This window comes from Gallus gallus, chromosome 1 (assembly GCF_016699485.2).
Source record: "Gallus gallus isolate bGalGal1 chromosome 1, bGalGal1.mat.broiler.GRCg7b, whole genome shotgun sequence".
NCBI classification, from domain to species: domain Eukaryota; kingdom Metazoa; phylum Chordata; class Aves; order Galliformes; family Phasianidae; genus Gallus; species Gallus gallus.
Genome location: NC_052532.1, coordinates 52545564 through 52561599, shown reverse-complemented (window position 1 = coordinate 52561599; position 16036 = coordinate 52545564). Strand labels below are relative to the sequence as shown.

The window sequence follows — 16036 nt, the reverse complement described above, 5'->3', positions numbered from 1 at the left end:
GATATTCAGAGTAACATTTTCAAATTTACTTCCTTAGAGTTAGAGCTCAGATCCTCAAATATATTTCCATTCAAATGAACAGAAGTTACAGGATTAAATACCTTTGAGGATCAGAAGCCTCATTTTTAAAACAACAGAAACTTAAGAGATTAAGCTTTACCGAGAGTCAATGGAACAGAGGTTCCTGAATTCTTTTGGTAAATATGTCCAGGTTATAAAGTATGTGCTGACATGCTGGAGCATTTTAAAAAGAATTGAGCTAGCTAATTCACAAAGGCAAAGTACAAATTCAGGGAGTCAAGACATGCTTCTTTTGCATCGACCTTTTAATTTTGTTCTGTATATGGTTATATTGTAGATCATTTGATGCATAATAAAGACTCATCCTGGAAGAAAGCTCAGCTAATTTCTCAAAAACACAAGGTAAGGTTCTTATTGTGCTCTGCTAGGTCTAATGGTACACTTTTTCATAAAGTAACTGTACCCCTACCTTCCACACACACACTTAAAAATATATACAGATAAACCTTTCCAGTTATTAACATTTTTCACTCTAAGTCTCTGTCACTTGAGCTTGTTACAATGAATGTAAATATAAAAATGATCTTTATGAAACTCACTTCCATCAGAAAGAAACTCATGAGGAATTAATTTTGTCTGTGGCCAAAGGAAAGTGGAGTAGCCATCTTTACCTGTATTCCCACTGCTGGATTCTGTGAAATATGTATCAAAAGTCCTCCAAAAACAAATGTCAGTTTGACACTTATACTGCAGTAGCTCAGACAAGGTACTGCTAAGTTACATCCAGCTTTCACTGTAGCAAAAATTACTATGTCAGTCAGATTTTTCCGATGGCGATGCAAGAGGTTATTGTCATCCATATATAAAACTGAATTAAGTTTGTCAAGTCTAATGAACAAGGTTTCCTTTTCTGATTTTTATCTTTCTTATCCCACTCAGGTGTTCAGGTCTTATGGTTTATAAGGCCATTAGCAAACATCAGGACATCTAGTCTTGTCTTCTGTGTAACCAATTTTACTCACTTGTTCCATAGGAACCCAGGAATGAGTATTCTTCCTGTCATTTTTCTACTTGTATTTTGCATATTTTGCTCTAAAAGGGCCATAATTTTTACTCATGTCTGATGGAATCAATCATGGATAAAGACCTACACTATACAAATAAGTGGCAATAGATGAACAAATACATCCTTATGAATTCCTCATAAATCTCATCTATCAGGCACATGTCCAGCTTCTGCTGGCCTATGGAGTTATTACATATCATCTGTAACTCTGTATGTGCATGTTCTTATCTATGTAAAATGTAAGACTGTGTAAGAAGTTCAATCTACTTCTATTGCCTTGGAATCATAGAATCACTTGAGTTGGAAGGGACCCATAAAGGCCATCTGGTCCACCTCCCCAGCAATGAACAGGCACACCCGCAGCCAGATCAGGTTGCTCAGAGCCCCTCCAGCCTGACCTTGGATGTCTCCAGGGTTGGAGTATCCACCACATCTCTGGGTAACCTGTTCCAGTGCCTTATCACTCTATCTGTAAAACCTTCTTCCTTACATCCAATCTAAACCTCCCCCTCTATAGTCTGAAACCATTTTCCATTATTTCTAACACAGAAGACTCTTCCTAAAGTGTCTGTCCCCTTCTTTCTATATTCCCCTCACCTCTATATTTGCCATAATCTTACATGTATAATCATGGATGTTTGTTGATCTCCCATACGTTCATATTTTTACACTGTTGAAATTTGACCATTTGCATGAACCATCAATATGTTTTGCTGGAAAGAAATGCACTGTATTTTTCTGTGAAGAATCTGGGTGCATGTGTGACCCAAGAAGAGAAGTGAGCTGAAGGGGTGGCTGTATCTCTCCATAGTTAGTGATGCATTGCACACTTTCCATCAGAACTCTGTTCCAAATAATGCTATTTCACATCCTCCTGATGCTCCCATGTTTGAATTTAATCTGTATGCAGTTCATGTCACATAGGAACGAGAGGAAAGAAATAACACAGCTGTAGTACATGATTATAATGCCTTTCTCACATTTTTTTATATCTTGACTAACTGAACTAGAAATTCTCTGGGACAAAGCATGATTCTTAATGTATCTGTTCAGAGTGGCCAATATACCAGAGGCCTCTGGGAGTACTGGAAAATATTCTGTGAAAAGCTGGGAAGAACAACTGCTGTCAAGTCTCCACTGACTGTACTGACTAGGTCTTGGTTAGCTACAAAGGGGACACGAGGTCATTAAGTCAGAGATATCTAACTGCCCTGTAGACGCTACACTTCAGTCAAATGGAAGTTAGGTGAGAAGAATCTTTCCAGATTGTCTCCTTCCCCAGTATTTTCAGGCACAAATAAGCAGATCTTGTACTTGGCTGTTCTTCCAAATTTTCAGTGGGAACCTTTTCTCTCTAAAGCTATTCACAGAGTCTTGCAGTGGAAACTGACAGCTCATCTTGATCCTGTGTGGAATTAGAAGCAGCATGACATTCCCCAAGGTTATAACAAAGCCACTGTGAAAACAAAAACACATCATCAGGGCTGGCACAAAAGTTAAGGCCCTACAATATTTTTTTGTATAATTTCTATTTTGTCTGTGATTCTAACTATTTCTGGACAAATGTGCTTGTAGATGTGCCACAATATGTCAGACAGAGAATAGGGAGATCTGGGCCATAATAGCAGGAGGCAAGATAGTAAACAAGTAGGTCCTCCAATACTGCTACTTTTTGTAAAATATCCCTCAAAAATATTATTTTTCTGTCCATCTACAGTTAACATGGTCACTATTTTTGTTCTCACCTTACTTCCTACTAAATATCTTTTGTCCAGCCTGTGTGGGTACAGCCTTCTGCCTGTTCCTAACAAGTAGTCATCTCTAGTGTGGAAATCAAAGGAAAACACAGCCTGTTTGCCCTACTGAATGCTTTTGATGTCACAAGTCTCTCTGTCTCTCTCTCTTTCTCTCTCTGTTTCTTAAAGATTTGTTGCTCTATTTATGTGCATGCAACCAATCAGTGCTCTTTTTTGTTAAAGTTATCTAATGCACCAAAAGCCTCCTCCAGAAGCCCCCATGCAGTATTAGTAGACCCTCAGTGCTACAGCTGATCATCCCAAGATATTTGACATCAGTTCTTCAGTGCATCCCACTGTGTCAGACTGATGACTCTCTCACAAACCTTGCTTTTGCCCCTCACGGGTTTAAAAAACACTTAAAGCTAAATTGGCCCTCTCTGTTCAGAAGAACTTCAAATTTCCAGCAGTGAGGGATCAGCGGTGAGCTCCATTTTGCACATCTGTAGGTGAGATGGTGGCCACTAATATAGTCCTGCTCCAATGTCAGATGGCACCATAAAATTTATTTTATCTAAGTTTCCTGGGTGCTGTTTCTTGATTCAGAGGTCCTCCTTACCTGCAATCATCTGCAGGTAAATTTGTTCTATTTAGCTCCTACTCTTTGAGCAGGAGTATTTTCTGTATTTTATCTATGGACCATTTATTTATTTATTTATTTATTTATTTATTTTTCCCTGATGAATAAAGGTATGTAGAATGTACTAGGAAGAAATTTTACCTTATGGCATCCTAAATCAGTTTCCTTCCAAAAAGCGTTTTTCCTCTCCACAGCAATTTAAAGAGCTTTCAGGGAAGATTAAGATGAGCAGAAATGCTTCTGTAAATATTACAGTGAACATCTGTATGCTCCTCCACAGACAGATTGCCAAAGGAAGGAAAGACGGGATGAATACCATTAGGTGAACTGTGAGGAGGAGGCTGTAACCATAGCAGGCAGGGACCAGTACTTCATTTCCTTTTCCATTCCTTCAGCAGCACCTCAGAGCTCTGATTATGCACCACATTTCTGACCTGAAAAATCCTCTGCAATTATATCTGCTTAAGTTTGTTTCAAAAACAGCTTTCTCTGTGCACCACCTGCATTAGCCTGTGACATTCTTTATTTTATTTGCATTTTTAGTCAAAACCATGATTCTTTAAAGTCACAAGTAAAATATTGAGATGGGCACCAAAGTAACTGTTGGCTATACCTACTAAATGTTGTCAGACCAGATACGAACACCAACAAAGGAAAAGTTTTTGCTCAGGCAAAATCCATTTCCCAGGGAAAATGCAGAAAAACAGCACTTTGCAAAGTCTGTCCAACAGAAAGACATTGTGTTTCCTTCTGCATACAGCAAAATGAGAGATGAAAAAAAAAAAAAAAGTTCTCTTTCATTTGATCACGGATTAATGCCTGTGACTCCTACTACACTAGTCGGAGAGGTTTGGCAACTGAAATCCCTCTTTGCAGTTTTCACTGCAATAGCTAAAGCTTTGGAGATATCAGCTGCAAGGTGAAGGCTTTAGGCTCTCAAGTCTTGTCCATAGAAAAAGTAATGCACAGCAAAACAGGTTGCAAACTTAGTGCAGGTGATCTACCTTATGATAACAAGGGAAAACTGTCTATAGCGAGATATTCACGAAAAAAAATATGCATTTGTTTTTAAATCTCATTTAACTGCATTCAGATCTGGTGATGGATGCTTCCTTGGAACAAGAGTAGCTTTTATTCAGTTCAGCGTATTCACTTTCATTTTCCAGAGGCTATGCAAGGATTTAACACAGTTTAACTAATCCATTATAAATGATCTTGGTGGTTAAAGCTGGATTTACCTTTCCTCAGTGTCACTGTGTGGATGAATGCTCTAGTCATGGGGGTATTTACAAGAATAATGTTAATATGGGGCTGGACAGCCTCCCTCTATAGTCTGTGGAGAGAGAATGGTTATACTTAATGTTAAGTGCCATGAGTTGGCCACTTAGAAGAGCTCTCTCCCTTCACTGGCTATGGAAAAATGCTGAGAAGACTGATGTCCCTTATTTTTTCCTAAATTAGCCTCTAGGTGTACCCTGCAGTCTGCACGCTAATACCTTAATGTACAAAAACAGGGAAAATAGGTTACTACATTTTGAAAGTAAATAGTCTCTCTATGGATCTGTTGGCACTAGTATGATAATATAAACCAACTTGCAACTGAATGAAAGAGTATAACTACCGAAGAGATAAACAAATGGTTCTGTGCTCTCTGGAAATGTAATAACTCTCAATGCTCCAGACAAAAACCTTTTAAGATGTTTGGCAACAGTATTTTCTACTCCTATTTGTCTTTACCCTAGGCCCATCAGCTGCATTAATAATGAAAGGAGAGGAGAAAATAGCAACTAAGACGATCTTTGTCTTCCTGAAGACATTGACTGCAATTCTGCTACAGCTGATTCCTGACCTTATAAAAGCTTTTCCTCTGCTGAGGACTGAAATCTGAAGATTGGAGGTGGTTGACATTTAAAATAAGTTTAATGAGAATTTTAACTTAAAAAATAAAACGCACCTGAAAAAAATATATAGAAATGTATGACTTTGTAGAAATAGTATAATTTTCCCAATCAGCAGTGAAGTTATTTGAAATTTACTCAGTCTCTGAATCAAATATCACCTGATTCAGTCTTTGCTGATCTGTAGCAGAAGAGATGAATGGATTCCCATCTCTCTGGGCATTCAGTGGTTGTTAGAGACAGAGCACCACTTTCTTTTCTTTGTTTCTGCTATATAGTTACATATACACCTCTAGTAATGCTTAGCAGCAAATACACGGACATCAGTCCAAGCCTGTGGAGGATTTTTGCTCAGAATCCCAGTGGAAAGCCATAGCCAGAACTGGTTAGGGAACTGATAAAGAGGTGATTCCTTTAATATTATTGGGAAAAACTACCAATTAGAGTGGCAGGCTAATTAATAAGAGGCAGTAGTGACACCTGCAAAATCTTTCTCATGTTATCTTCTTTTTTTTTTTTTTTTTTTCCTGTAGGTATACTGACTTTTCATAGTTTCTGTTTTGTGCTTCCCATTTTCTCAGTCACCCACTGAGCTCCTGAGTAAGAGAAGTCCATGCTTATTATAAGTATTAAAATATTACTGCAGAGACTGGTCCTCTCATTTTGACATCATTTATTACTAAGTTGTAACTCCTATTCAGAAAGAGCAATCAGAAAAGAGCTATATGCACAATCTTAAGAATCTGAATTTTAAAAAAAATTAAAAATAATTGGACATGGGAAGGAACCTTTATTTCAGGCATGGGAAGACTTGAATTGTTCCTTCTGTATATACATGTGAGCATAGGATAGTCCATAAACTGAAAGACACCATTAAGTCCTTGGGTCATTGGAATCTAGATAACTTTTTGACATAATATTTTCCCTTTCTTGCTCCTCAAAGCTGTAGCTCGATGCCTTCTATTTTTCCCTCTCATTTTGCATTTGAACTCTATCAGCTCAAACATCCTTCATCTTTGAAGTGGCAAATGCTTTCCACACACACCACCTCAAGGTGAGTGTAATGCGACATACTTGATTGCAAAGTCACCGCATGTTCTAAGGGTTTCCAAACAGCTTCCCCACAGGACACTTGATCATGGTTGTTAGAATATACCAGAAAAATCAACGTCAGCAAGGCGCATTTTGTGGCTGGTGCCCTGCCCTTCTCCTATAGAACCTGCTCATACACACTGGTGTGCCCCTGGGGATGGAGCAAAGTAGCACAGAGGAATTGTGGTCTGGAGATTTTCCCAGACTTTTCCTTCACAGAGCAGTGTAGACCCTCAGAAGAACACACAGGTCCTTCCCTTCCCCAGCCACTGTTGTGTAATGGTTTTGGGGCCATCCACCCCTCCCTCACTGCCTGTTCTCTTACCTCTCCTCATCTGACAGGGTGTGCACATCACAGAATGATTAGAGTGGCTACGAACTCTCTGGCATAATGTCCTGAGAGATCTTAAGTGCCAAGGAGTCTAATACCTGAAAATATATTTATCTCCTTTTGAATATTTCATCAAGTTGGAATTCGTGAACTGGATCTTTTACATAGAAGCTTTATGAATTATGTACCAGAATCAATGAGTTCCTACTTCACCCATATTTTACTTTGTCTCAAAGCCGCAGTGGGGATCATAGCCCATCAAAGCTGCAGCAGCAATTAGACATCAAATGGCACTGAAGAGGCAGGCATATGGGGCCTACAGTATTCCTGCTATTCACAGCCCAGGAAAAAAAAAGCTCTGCTCAGTTGTATATTGAAGTCTCACTTCTCATTTTGCTATATTTCAACCTTGCTTTTGTGTCTGCCTCACTGCCATGTGGAATATTGGATCCTTGGGAGCAGCTCCACCACTGCCACTCATCAAAAGTATCTCCCTGTCTTCCACCTCTCACTTATCATACTGACATGGTTCCTAGCTCTTCAGTAGCACTGTTGGGAAATGTATCTTCCCTGCAGGCACAGAACATGCTGGTAGCTTTCAGTATTTATTTATTTATTTATTTCCAAAGAAGAAATAAGTGCAAAGATGTTTCACGTATCCAGATAGCTACTGGCACAGCCACTAGCAAGACACCATCTTCAGTAAGAGGTATGGAAGGCACATAAGCTTGGAGTTTTGCATATAAAGTATTAAACTAAAAGCAAAATCTCCCATTGCACAGGTGGGTGGGGGAAGGAGAAAGAGACACAGTTACAGGATGCTAATTGTGCCTGTTGTGAAGCGGAAGGCATACTGGTACTCTGTTGATGAGTGCAGTATAAAAATAACCCAAATAAATAGAAGAGAAACTTCTACCATTCTCCTCTGCTTCTCACCTCTCCCCTGAATCACTTTTGCAGGCTGCTGCACTGCCTCCCGTGAGGACCACTGAGATTGCTGAACTGAGCGGAGTTTAATTAAAACTGGGATCAAAGGCATGAGAGAGGCTCTTTCAGGCTGGCATGTAAAGTAGGTTGTGCCAAGCACTTCATAGAAAAGCAAAAGCCTTTCCACTAGATCTTTTCTGCTTCCCAGGTTTTCCTGTTGGGAACTCAAGTGTTCCTCCCATGTCTCTGTAAAATACCCAAGTCAAGGAAACTATAACTCATATTGCAGTTAAAAGCTGAGTGGATTCCCTATATATTCTTCCTCATATTCTTCTCTGTGAATCGCCTTGAATCTGAACCAGCAGAGTTCTTTCCAGCTAAAGAGGAACTTGCCAACTTCGTCAACTACCTGCTCAAGTCTCCTTTCTTACAGGGGCAGCTCTTTCTATCTCAACAATTCCCTTTCCCTTCCAGTGGTTTTCTGCTTTCCTGCAGTTCTGGATCAGTTACCATACTATGAGAGCCGGACTAGATAACTTTTAAAGGTCTCTTTCATTCAAATCATTCTATGATTTTATGACCATAGGAAGGGAATTTTCTTGAACATTCATACTGATGAATCTTGCTTTTCTAGGAAGAAAAGCAGACTCCTATATTACTCCCTCCACACAGTGCTTTGACATTTCTCTCTTCTGCCAGCATGCTAGGCTCATGCCCCAGGAATGTACACCTTACTACCTCGTAACTCAGAAAAACAACTTGAGCAACAAGTTACACATCTTGGCACTCTGGCCCTGGGTCATGAGATAATATGAGATGGCAAACTGTTGGCAAATAGACCTCTCTTGCTTCATAGTCAAAGATGTGGAACTCAGCATGGCTTCATGTTTCTGCAAATGCCATTGTATCACTGAATCTAGCATGTACTGACCATCTGATTTAACTGCTGTTTTATGGCTACAGGATTGAGTAGAGTACGGGACAGATGATGATTCCAAACAAATGTGGTTTATTTATTTATTTATTTATTCACTTATTCATTTATTTGTTTGTTTGTTTGTTTTTAAGTGCAAAGCTCCCGCTTTCCAAAACAAATGTTTATGTAAAGAATGCAGAAGGTGTAATACATCTCCAGTTAGGGTGCTAGTGAGTCTTTTATGCATTGTTTCCTACATGGCCAAAGTCATGCTTCTTCTGGGAAATAGTTGGCTGTAGAGAGACAAAAGTGTCTTTTAAATTGAGTTCAATACTAATAGTATGGTAGTGGATCTCATCCCTTGGAGATGCTGCAACAAGCCCTCAGGTTCTTGCCTCGCTGCTACAGTGAACACTCACATGAAAGATATACTGGAAATTCCTAGCAGGATTTTTCTAGCTTTCCAGATAAATCTCAGGTCAGGACAGGATGTCATTTAAATAAAATGAGATTGGCAGCCTCATTCCAGTCCCTATAAAGCTTTTTGTAAATTTAACTCTTCAGTTATTTGTGTGGCACCGACTATGTTGCCAAAATTAGCTTTCAATCTCTGCTTGGCTAGCTGCCTCAGTTGTGTGGTTCTGTGACATGGTCAAATATTTGCACAGAATTTACCACTAGCAGATTATTTTTTTCTATCACTACATCCAGTCCAAGTCCCTAGAATTTAATGTGTGCTGCTAGTGAACATGTAGCTCTCAGCTCTCTGGTTCTTCCATAGACACTTCTAAGTCATAGTTCATGTACGTTTTGTTTGCAGAAAGCCCTGAATGGCAAGATGAACAGCAGTTTTAAATGTAAATGAGCAATATAGGTGAAATAAAAAATGATAGCTGTCTTAAGAAAATATAACAAAGCAACTGACAGTAAGCTAGTCAGCCAGCTGAGGAATGTAAATTCTTTCTTGTTGCAGGAAAAATGCCCATTTTCTGTCTCAAATCTGATGGTTCCAAAACTCTATCAGCTACACCACTGCTAAACAGACCTTCTAAGCTGTTAATAAATGCACAAGACACACAGCAAAGTGAGATATCTTCCCTCCTTTTATTATTATTACGAGAGGGCAGTGAATATAAATTTCACTGACTGGTGTGTATAATAAGAGGCTGATTGCCAACACTGAGAAATGCCAAGGAGTGAAAACAGCCAATAATAAATACCTGTGAGGACCAGAAGGCAAATAAACACCATACTAAAAGGATGGATTTCACAGTACTTTGCTGGTGCCCTCACTTACATAGAAGAACAAAGTTAGGAGGAGAAAGAGGGAACTAAAAAAACATAAAAATAAATGACCAGATTCTTAGATAGTCAGAAGCTAGATGAGAGATGTGGTAATGGGATCTCTGTGAAAAGGCAAAAGGAAAGTGTGTGAAAGGGAAGAAAGAGGAAAACATAATGAAACTCGAAAAATAACAGTATGGAAGAAAGGCAGCAGCTCTGGGGATTGTTAGCAATGAGTTATCACAAGGTTTCTTGCAGATTCAGCCTTGTGTCTCTTTCTGCAACTCTGCATGTGGTTGGAGCTGGAATAGCAAACAATTCTTGTCTTTTCACCAATTAAGAGATCATAAAACTACACTTATGACTAAATAATAAACTGCATTTTCTTTCTTACTACCTAAGGGAAATGCTGAATGCAGTAAACTGCTGATAACACAGGAGATGATGGCTTAAGAAGCAAGCATCCAGAACAGAGAGGACTCAGCTTCTTGTTTCTTGGAAAGAGAAGATACTATTTACAATCATAGAATCATAGAATCGCTAAGGTTGGAAAAGACCCACAGGATCATCCAGTCCAACCATTCGCCCTTCATCAATGGTTCTCGCTAAACCATGTCCCTCAACACAACGTCCAAACGCTCTTTGAACACCACCAGGGTCAGTGACTCCACCACCTCTCTGGGCAGCCCATTCCAGTGCCTGACCACCCTTTCAGAGAAGTAGTATTTCCTAACGTCCAGCCTGAATCTTCCCTGGTGCAGCTTGAAGCCATTCCCTCTCGTCCTATCACTAGTCACACGAGAGAAGAGGCTGGCCCCCAGCTCACTACAACCTCCCTTCAGGTAGTTACAGAGAGCAAATAAAAACAATGTTATAGAGGGTCCCTCCTCCAGACCATAGCAGCACTAGGAAGTACTTCTAGACACATACTGCATCTTGCCAAATTTTCAGGCAGCCTCACGAGTGACTGCTAGATAAATGTTTCAGTGTTTTAGATATCTTTTTTGCTATTGCAGATGAGCAATGTAAAAGTTATCCCAGAGTTGCACCTCTTCTGTTTAAATTTTGTAAGAGAACACTGTTTTCCTGCCACACCGTGGACTGCTCCAATAGTGTACCAATGGCAAACAGATTCAGCAAGGACTCACATAGCATGGAGAGTGTAATGGCAGCACTTTGTTGATACTGTGAAATGTAGAGGTGCATTTTTTTTTCCAAAGCAGGAGGAATTTACAAAGTATCAGCACAAAAGGGCAAGCTAGTGGGCAAAAAGTTTCCTTGAGACTTGCTGTACAGACAAGCTTCAGCTTTGCCCTGCATATTCCAAAGTCTATGTCCTGTCTGAAGCTTTGCAAGACACAAAGAGACATCTAATGGTTTCTTAATACACTGCAAGCAAGCCCAGTGCAAAATTGAAGTCATGATAATTTCTTTCAAGCCTCTATTTGCCAGGTACCTACATGTTTGCTACATAAACCTACAGGTTTGTTACCTGTAGAAGCATAGAGTCATGGATTCATTTGAGCTGGAAGGGACCCTCAAAGATCATAGAATCATAGAATCACCAAAGTTGGAAAAGACCTCCAAGACTATCCAGTCCAACCATCCACCTACCACCAGTATTTTCCCACTAAACCATGCACTTCAGTACAACATCTAAACATTTCTTGAACTCATCAAGTTTAATCATCTAGGTCAACTCCCCTGCAATGAAGAAGGACACCTACAGCTAGATTGGGTTGCCCCCTCCTCCAGCCTGACCTTGAATGTATCCAGGGATGATTCCACCACTTCTCTGAGCAATCTGTTCGGTGCTTCACGATTATTATTGTATAAAAAAGTTTTCCTAATATGCAGTGTAAATCTCTCCTCTTTTAGTTCAAAACCATTTCCCCTTGTCACAACAAACTTTGCTAAAGAGTCTGTCCCCTTCTTTCTTACAGCCCCTCTTTAAATACTGGAAGGCCACACTCAGGTCTCCCTGGTGCCTTCTCTTCTCTGAGCTGAAAAGCCCCAGCTCTCTCAGCCTGTCCTCGTAGGGGAGGTGTTCCACCTAAACTACTACCTAAAAATGCCTTGGATCATTTTTGTGACCCTCCTCTGGATGCACTCCAACAGATCCATGTCTCTCCTGTACTGAGAACTATCATCTCACTTCTCTTGGCTTCTTGATCTTTGGATGAACATAAAGTTTTAGGCATTCATCCCATTCTCAGAGCAGGTTTGTAAAGTGAGGGACAGTGAGGTTCATTTCCACTATGACAGAGAAAAATCTTGTTCCTACACCTAAAAGTGTTAGACCACTCAACGCTGAAGCTCTGAGCTCCTAATTTCACCAGTAGGATCTTGATCTCAACTGGACCTGCATCATTTTTTCAGCTTCTTAGAATAAAGAAGGGAAGCAGAAATTAAACCTTTGCCCACCTTTGTATCAGGACTGTGGTCCTCAACAACATCAAACTGCTAGGAAAAATGAACATTGTTTTCAGGGTTGTGTGTCTTCTCATACACTAGTGTAAGGTACTTTGTGTTGCACAAGCATTGATGTACTCTTGTGTCCAAGCTTTTATTTTTTTCTGTTTGTATCAAAATCAACTTTCATCTCCTTCTCTCCTCCTCAGTGTAAAAAGGACAAGTCAACTTCTCTAGATTCAATCTCACATCAGTCTCTCCTCAACAGCTATCTCCTTATGGCAGCACTCCTACAGATCACATTATATTTTCTAGATCATCTTATGGATCATCTGCTTTGAAACTAGAAACCAATGAGAGGTTTCAAATGAATAAAATCCTGGAAAAGAATAGAATCATTAAAATTGGAAAAGACCTCTTGTCCGACCACTGACCCATCACCACCATGCTCACTAAACCTAAGTGCTACATCTGCGTGGAGCCATTTTACTTGCATTCTCCAGTCTGCGTTCTTGACTGACAAGTAGGCTGTGTTTGAGAAATTCCAAATCCCGAATCAGGTGGGCTTGTAGAAAACAAGTCTTCACCACCGACCTTTGGAGCTATTACCCACATTTATAAATTGAACCATCTTTTTATAGCAATTGTCTCCAGCAACACAATGGCAATCCCGATATTCAAGAGGCAGTTTCCCACTACTCGTGATTATCTCAGTGTCCAGTTCAGCAGTGAAACTAGTAGAATGGTAAAAATAATACTGCTTTGAAAGAAATAGTCTTTTGAAACTTATCATTTTTACTAAGTGAATAAGCATTAATACTTCTAGAGAGGGAAATATGTAGAGCTTTTCTACAACTTCTTCACATGAAAGATTTCTCTAAATCACTCAGATCTTTAAAACTTTTTGCCTCATTAAAAATCACACTAATTTCTTATAAACCAATGTGTTTGTATTTTAGATTTTTTCAAGGGTGATTAAAAGGAGTTCTGTAAGGGCAAAATATCTTTTAATTAGTCTCTGAAGTTGCACAATCTGCTGATGGATTTTGCAAAACACACAGATTATTGCACCCTTAAGAGTCATGGGTAGTTGCAGCACACACCTGATGGTGTGATCAATCATGTCACGGCAGAATTGGCCCACACGTGGAAGGAATTGTGGGCATTTCAACTCCCAGTGGAGAAACTCATGGTTGTAAGTGCTCAGCACCTCTCTCCACGCTTGCCTGTGCTCCCAGTTCAAACATGACTTTTATGAAGGGCCTTCTAAGACCTATTAGTCTTTATATGCATCCTGTTCCTGTGACGTGTGTTGTGGATTATTGCACTTGACGAAAGAGCTGGATCGGCTGTTACAGAGAGGCAGTTTTATCGGGCATCTAGTGTGAGTTTCCTCCTCCTGGGAACAGAAGGCGTTGGCTGAAAGAGCTGGATAATGTGTTTGATGCGTCCTTTGTCAAGGTCACACCTGGCTAACTGCCTCTGTGAGATCCTGGGTATCAGTAATTTAGAACATCCCCCTCTTCTCCGCAGATGAGTTTTTGTTCTTTCTTTTAAAGTTCTCTTGTCTGCTCCAAACTCTACAGAGAGAAAGTGAGTGAAGGGGCCTCATTATTTTAAATGGGGCTTGACAGAACCTAACAAAGAGCATAAAACAGAGCAATTTTCACAGGCAATCGCACCAAGGCAGTTAAAGCAAGGCTGAGAACTCAATTACAGCCCATTACTGTCGGAGCTGTCTCTCGCTCTCTTGCTCTTTCCCTGTCCATTGGTTTCTGCAAGAGGAACTTGATATTGGCAAAGGTCATTCTTTTCAGTTGCAAATTTTGGCTATCAGTTCTCATCAGACAGTGATCAGTGAAGGTGCAAGCATTCCCACAGATAGGAGGAAAACAAATGAGGGAAAAAAAAAAACGTGTTTGTAAGGTGGCAGTTTTCCTCTTAGCTAATAGAGAAAAATAGCAAGATCCACTCCACAGAAAAGTTTCCTGCTTTGGTCTCTGCCTGCCGTGAATGAGTCATCAGGAGACAGTGAAATATTGCAAGTCCTCAGGAATGTGTTAGTGTAAGGCTGAGACACTGGGATGGCACTGCTCTGTCTCTTTTGAAGATTACTGGCAACATGGCTGCAGCAGAATGAATAACCTAGCCCCTTGTACACAACAGATTAGCATTGAACAGCCTGCTCTCTTCTCTGCTTATGAGAAACAGATGCATTTCAACATGCATTGAAATGTTTTGGGGAAAAAAAAATAAAATAGGTTAAGGTTTAAATGACAGTGGGGTAAAAGATAGTAGATTTAAGGTGAATTTCACAACAGGATCCACTTTTTCTGTGTGTTTAAATTACCACTGACCTTTTGCCCAACATCTAGTAGAAAGGTTGCAGCTGAATTTGGAATAAAACCCAGCCATCCTAGGTCCCAGTCCAGCTTTTAAAGCAGAGAACATCCCTTCTGTTCATGGCACCTTCTGTTTCACTCTTTGACCATCCTGTGTACTGAAGAAGTCAAGAATCCTGGGGGGAAGGTGATATATATGTGCAGAATGCAATTCTGACATTTCCTCAGCTTCATAACTTGACTTTGCAAACTTGTAATATTGGAGTTCATATTATCCTTGAATTTGCATCCTGACTTCCACATCTAAACATTTAATGTAGAACATTTATTTTCTGCCCCTGGGAGGCTGAGTGCCAAATTAAACCTCTGTTATTTCAGTTAATGGCATAACTGATACCATTGATAGATTGATTGTGTGAACTAGCTACAGAAGAGGAAGATAACACACTAGTTAGTGTTATCTTTAACACACTGCACTGTGTGTATTCGTTGGCAAGGCCAGGACTCTGTACTGGGAGAGTTTAGATCTCTGGATGATGTTCCATATTTCTGAAAAGACTATAGTTTTGTGTTATGACACAATCAAAAAACACAGAAGAGATGGTTGGGGGAAGCCTGGAAACACACAGAACACATAGGAAACAAACAGCATTTGGCAGTTACAAGGATTTTTGAGAGTGAATAAACATATTCTGATTTACAAAATGTAACTGATTTTGGCAGTCATAACAAAGTTTTCTTTCTTCCCTGCTACCAAACAGGTGTCATATTTGTGTTACAAAGCCAGCAGACATTAGAAGACTTGTAAAAATAAAATAAAATAAAATAAAATAAAATAAAATAAAATAACAAGTTTTTTTAATGAAAAACAAAGGAATGGACTGATTATTCTCCATTTCCACCTTTTCTAAAATAATTAAAACCTCTTTTTCTGCAGTTAGAGAAGACATGTAATTGCTATTTCCTATATAAACATACATGGATAGAGTCTAGTAAAGTTTTAAAATAATGGAAATACAGGCACAGAATAGAAAATCTAACTTAACGTTTAGCAAAAAAGTATCATGCTATCTCTACTTGTTACATAATTATACTTCTACTACTTTGAGAGCACAGGTAGCTGCATCGTTTTTCCTATTTCTTGTTAAATCTTGGAATCAGATGTTATTTCCTCTCTTGGTCTCCCCCTCTTCATCTTTCCTAGAACTTTCCCTAACAGATGCCTTAAAACACAGTCACCTGTTGCATCCAGTGCCCTCTGAGCAAATAAGAGGTTTCCTGCAGGTTGTCATATCAATGTGTTTGCATATAAGGGGCAGGTGTTCCTGGAAAGAAACTTAAAAATTCAAGTCAGCAAGCACAACACTCATT

The 16036-nt window shown here is 39.6% G+C and overlaps 1 long non-coding RNA gene across 13 annotated transcripts in view; it reads left to right on the top strand.

Annotated features, from left to right (window-relative positions):
• The window catches only part of LOC112533490, a 103103-nt gene that overhangs the window by 59719 nt on the left and 27348 nt on the right, over positions 1-16036 (top strand). For 11 of the 13 annotated variants that reach the window (XR_005843295.2, XR_005843286.2, XR_005843281.2 and 8 more), the window contains one exon: positions 359-423. This is a non-coding gene — a long non-coding RNA (uncharacterized LOC112533490). Of the gene's footprint in view, positions 1-358; positions 424-5205; positions 5410-10313; positions 10547-16036 lie in introns of those variants that run through there. The other 2 variants (XR_005843289.2, XR_005843288.2) reach the window with 2 other exon arrangements.